Consider the following 6,156-nt stretch of genomic DNA (forward strand, 5'->3'; position numbering starts at 1 on the left):
CACCTTCCACCAACACCCACCTATTTCCTTCAGGGTCAGGGGGATGCTGGAGCCTACACTAGCCACCATTGGTCAAATGGAGGGTCTCCTGAATGGTTTACCAGTCCATCACAGAGCCATAAGTCATTTTCGTTTCGTTTTTTTATGGAGTGCCAACTTTTTTTTGTTTTTTTCCTCTTCTGGCCTGAAACAAGTCAATAACAGCAGGTATGTCATGATGGCTGAGCTAAGTGTAGCAGACCCAGGAGCTGGAACCCGGAAGGATGACTGAGTTCAGGATGAAAGATGGTAACGTTATTATCCGGTGGTTTTCTGTTTTGGCGTGGAAGCGGAGTACTTTCTTGGCAGCAGGATATGGTGGACAGGAGAGGAGCACGTCTCAGGAAGGCGAGTACGAGTGGCGGACCCGGTATGGAGATTGTGAGCGTGGAAACCAGTAGTTGAGCAGCGTTGTGTGGGCAGGAGGCAAGAATGGAGGTGATAATCCTCGTGGTGGTCTGATTGGACCCAGGTAGGTAGTGGAATGGAGATGGTGGTGGCAATCCTGGAATAGGGGCAGGCAGTGAGTCTCAGGGCAAAACAAGGCACAAAAACAAACAGCAACAGAGTAGCGCATGAGGCCGAGGGACTGGACCAGGTAAGGTAACGAGCTGCCGGTGAATGCTGAAGAGGCCACGTCTTAAATAGTGGCCTGAAGTAATGGATGATTTTATTCGGTTGGGTCCAATCAGGAAGGAGACACTGGTACCTGTGAGCACCATGACAAGGTAAAGACGACCATTTCAACTAATTACATGTCATAACCATCAAAAATGTGTTTTTTAAAATTATTGTAAAAGGAAAAGCAAATAGATCTCCCTCAGTTAGTGTAGCGATTTTTTTAACTTTCTTGTGAAAAACAGTTTAATTTAAAAAATTTGCTGGCAATTTTTGTCAAATTGCACTTTACTGTATTCTGTTGAGTTTCTTTGTGGGGCGGTCTCTCTGGCTGCTCTACCGCACTACAATTTCCTCCCTGGATAATCTTGCCCTGTTTCCACATTTCCTTTTAAGAATTTATTGGCAGCAGGAGCACCAACATTTGTGAATAACTGTAAAAAAATACTTGAAATTCAGGCAGGAGTATAAAACTAATAAGTCATATTTTTGAAGTCCTGACAAACGGAGATAAAACTAAAATCTCCTTTTACTTTTTCTTTTTTTAATTAATCTTATTTCTGAGAATGTGAGTAATTTCTTTCATTTTGACTTTAGTGGCCTAAATAAATTGACCAAAAAATGCAACTGCTTATTAAAAAATGTAATATCTTGTGCTAGAGTGTGGGAAAGGCATTCATTATTCATGCAGTTCTCAAACGCCCACAGTGGCGCCGATGAAATGATGTGAGCTCGGTGAAAACCACTGACCAATGTGGTTTTCTGACGGTGTCTAGACACAGCTGCATTTCAGCGTGAATGTGTTTGTTACTTGAGAGAGATGATAAAGATGGTCCACATAAAGTTCTTTTGCACTATTAAAGAATTGAATCATAAAGAAAGCTTACAACATTTAAAACGATTTTCTGAAAGTTTTAACCAACTAAAGCTTTTGTTTATTGTAGATATACATAAAAATAAGTTTTTATTGAGAAATTGGGTCCAGAATTGTGTTCGCTTTAATGGCTTTTTTGTGGTTTATTTCTCAATTCTTCCTAAAGATTATCCATTCCTGGTAAATGAGTGCATTAAATTGAATGAAAATGGTCAATGGGAGCTTGAAGGCTCACTGAACAAGTAAAGGACATGTGTTTTCACTCAGACTTGCCAATCTGCTGCACTCTGGGAAATTGGTTTTTGTTGCTTGCAGGTGTTATTTGTCTGTGACGAGCACAAGGTTCTGTTCTGATCAATTCATTTACTTCCACATTTAATACCAGTTTGTAGGCACTACGAAACCCGTGATGATAGGGGGAAAAAAAAGACTCTCAGAAGAAAATTTAAAGGTATTTTGTCTTTTTCAACTGTTGAAAGTCTCCTTTACTGAAAACAAAAAAAGTAACAAGCAAATGAAAATAAGAATACCTAAAAAACAAATCAGTCGTAAAGAATTTACATTTAAATAGCGACGCAGTTTTTAATATGAGTTGATTCTGTGACGGGATTTGTTCTTATTGCTCTGCCGTAGCATCTAGTTTACTTAGGAATCAACATCACCTAAGATGACGACAAAAAGAACAAATAATTGTGCATGTTTTGGTTCTCATGGGTTGCAAGTTATTAGTGTTTTATAGACTCATCCTGATTTTTTCCAAAACATACTCATCCCCAAGTTGTCATATATTGATGTTTGTTTAAGGACCCCCACTCGTCGTTTTTTGACCTGATGGCTGTTTGTAAAATCAAGGGTCCACAACCCTCGGGATGTGGACTGGTCCTTGATACGCGTCCGGTACCAGTACCCAAACCCAATACCCTAACTTGGTACCCTAACCCTAACGTGCCACCGGACAAGGTACCCGACCCAAACTGGTTCCAGACGTGGTACTGGGTGCCAACCGGGCTCGGGTGTGAACTGGTACCAGGTCTTGGTTAGGGTACGGGTGCACTCCGCGTCCTGGCACTGGACCGGTTCCAGTTTGCGGACCCAGAGATTGAGGACCCATGATTTAACGGGAACAGCCATTACATCAGAAAGCGACGAGTTGTGGACACTGGTAACACTTGAGATGAGGTGCTGCAAAATACTTAATATGTTGACAAAGATAGTTTTTAATTTGTTAAGCTTGTAAGCAGTTTATGAAAAAGACGTTTGTAGACAAAGGTCTCACTTTAGATGTTAATAAATGTTATTCGGCTTAATGTGCTGACAAATGTCTCACTAACACACAATAATAACGTTTGTTAATGTGTTAATAAAGCTTGTTAAGGAATGTTATTATAAAGTATACCAGGACACTCAAAGTGACGTGGGGGGTCCTTAACTAAACCTCAATATGTGACGAGTTGGGAGTGAGAATGTATTGTTTTATTCAGGTTGTTTAAGGGAGTGTGCAAAACTCTCATTGTAGGTAGACTTTCTCTTTATCTTAGTACCAATATTTGTTTGTTTTCTGGCTGGATCCTATCTTTGCAATCTCTGCTGCATGCTCAGAATGTCTTGGTTTAAGTGGTACGGGACATGGTGGTTTTGACAATGAGGAAAGACATGCCTGCAGAAAGCTGCAGAAAACCAATGCACTTTATTCTGTCATTAAAAATGCTTTCCCAACATTCTTTAGAATGTATCACTTCCAAATTGAAGGCTGCAACATTAAAAGTAATTTTATTTAGAGAATTACAGTCTAAAAAACAACTCTTGATTGGCAAAATCTGTCACCTTTATTAGTTGCAATTGTTCTAGATGTTTTAGAGGTGTTAAACTCCTCACTGCACACTTCATTTTTCTCTGACGTCAACATTTTCATACTTTTCTGTCAAAGTTCAAACCTTTGTAGAAAAATAAATCCAGTATTATTGAATGAAACCAAAGATGTGCCAGCGATCGAAGATTTATGTAAATTTAGCAAGCTGAATGCATTCTGTACAGGAGACAGGCGCGGAGATGGATTCCAATAGCCTGCAGCCAATCAGAATGCAGAACACATTTTGCTAGAAAAAAAGGAAATGTGCAAAATTGCACTTAAAAAAATATGCAGAGCAGCAAGACCTCAAAAGATGAAGTGTGTTATAGCCAGGGACTGCTGTAAATATCCATCATGACTATTATAAACATCATCCCTATAAACATAACAACTCTGTATTATATATTGTATTAGCAAACTTAATTTTTTTATTTGATTTATGACCAGAATAAACCACAAAAATGTTATTTTTTCGAACAATGATAACCAAAATGCTTTCATGAGCCACTATTTTTGTCAAAAACACAACACAGGATTTACAGGAAATGCTTTTAACAGAGAAGTTATTTTCTTCATTAATAGTGCATTTAGATTCAATGACCAAATCAATTAATTATCAAACTGTACGGTCTGGTGTTGCTAATCACAGACCAGCTTCATGCTTATTATTGGTACATTTGATCACAACACTGTTCTTTGTGTCCCTGTGGAGCTTCAGTCATTGATTAAAATGATTAACTAATTCAACTGACAATACTGTTATTTTTTTAAAAGTCTTATTTTAAATCTAACAAATGTAATTTTTATTTTCCCCTTGTTTCCGAATCATAAAGTGCAATGTATTTCAATGTTAGCAATAATCAAACATGTTATGTCTTTGACAAACCTTCCTATAGACCTGTGCTGAATAACATGCACTCATTTTCCATGACAGCAGTCATGGCTTTCATTAAAACAAAAATTGACCGTGCCAAAAATGATTTAGGGCTTCACCGTCTGTGGATTTCACTCCTTCATTCTGCGTGTAATTGAAGGCCACAGCAGTGAAAATCCATCTTTTTCTCTTATTTAGAAAGTGTCAAACTCTTGTGAGTGGGTTGGAGAAACGCACGCAGGTTTGTCCAACTTTAGAAAAAGTGACACATTTCGTAGTGTTTGATTTTGCCACAGTGTCCATTTAACCCAAGGTAGATGGAAATCCCATAGAAAGTATGATTCAGATGCAATTGGGCACAGAATTAGGCTCATGCAGCTTTAGATGACAATGCATATTTATATTTGGACTATTTTATTTCACAAAAATAAAAGAAGCTAGCAAAACGATCTAAACTTGGATCAAGAAAGTTTTTCTGAAGTTTCAGTTTTTTTTTAAGTTTTTCTGAAGTTTCAGTTTTTCTAAAGGGTTCACTGAACATTAGGATTCATTAATTGAAACAAGCGTCAGACAAAAGTCCCTCAGTCAGTCAGACTGCATTAAACGCATTCACACTAACTTGTTTGTGACATGCTAAAAGTTAGCCACGCTAAATGCGTACTCACAAACCCCTCAACGTGTTGCAACACATCAAAAATCAAACTAGTACTGCTAAAAAATAAACGTTACCGTGACTATGCCAAATCCAAACTAACACATAAAAAGAACACAGTCCGACACGGCTACACGTTAGCAGCATTAGCATGTTCAGAATACCTGTATCTCTCAATCTTGTTTGCAACACATCAAAAACCAGACTGATACTGCTAAAAAAAATGTTACTGTTACTATACTGTAACACGAATAAAGAACACAGTCCAACACCGCTACATGCTAGCTTCAGTAGTATGTTCAAATTATTAGTATCTTTCAATCTTGTTTGCAACACATCAAAAACCAGACTAATACTGCTAAATAAAACAAACATTACTGTGACTATGCTAACTCCCAACCCAGAAGTAACATAAGTTACTTCTGGGTTGGGAAAACAACAAAGTCCGATATCGCTACACGTTAGCTGCATTAGCATGTTCAGAATACCTGTATCTCTCAATCTTGTTGGCAATGCATCAAAAAACAATTGTTACTGCGACTGCGCTAACTCCCAACCTAGTTAGTAGGTTGGGAGATTGGGCGGCAGTGGCTCAGGTGGTAGAGTTGGTCGGCCAATGATCGTAGGATTGGGGGTTCGTTCCCCGCTCTCGCCAGCTCCTGCCCGCCAACCGTTGTTATGTCCTTGGGCAAGGCACTTAACCCTCCTTGCCTCCAGTGTGGCTCCACTGGTGTATGAATGTGTATGAATGGTCAGAGGGGCCGTAGGCGTGTCCTGGCAGCCACGCCTCTGTCAGACAGCCCCAGGGTAGCTTACCATCACCAAGTATGAATGACGAGTGAATAAATAATGGATGCACAATAAGTGCTTTGAGCGCCTGGAAAAGTGCAGATAAATCCAATCCATTATTATTATTTTTAATAACATAGAAAAACAGTACAACATTGCTACACATTAGCCATGTATTCACAATAACACCTAACCTTGTTTGTTACTTCTAAAAAAACAGACTGGCATTTTGACAGAGCACCATGTATCTCTTGAAATTGATTCAACATCAGTAAACACAACCAAAAATTAAAACTGGATTAAAAATAATTTCATCTTTTTGAGGGAAAAAAGGCTTTTAAATGCAACTGTAGTATAGAAAACACAGTAGCAACTTTTTGGGCTCAAACATTGCTGTGATTGTTTATGCTTAGAGTTCAAAAATGTAATCTGTTGTGTTTTTACCTGAAGTACCGAGAGAG

Source organism: Oryzias melastigma, linkage group LG14 (genome assembly GCF_002922805.2).
Source record: "Oryzias melastigma strain HK-1 linkage group LG14, ASM292280v2, whole genome shotgun sequence".
NCBI lineage: Eukaryota > Metazoa > Chordata > Actinopteri > Beloniformes > Adrianichthyidae > Oryzias > Oryzias melastigma.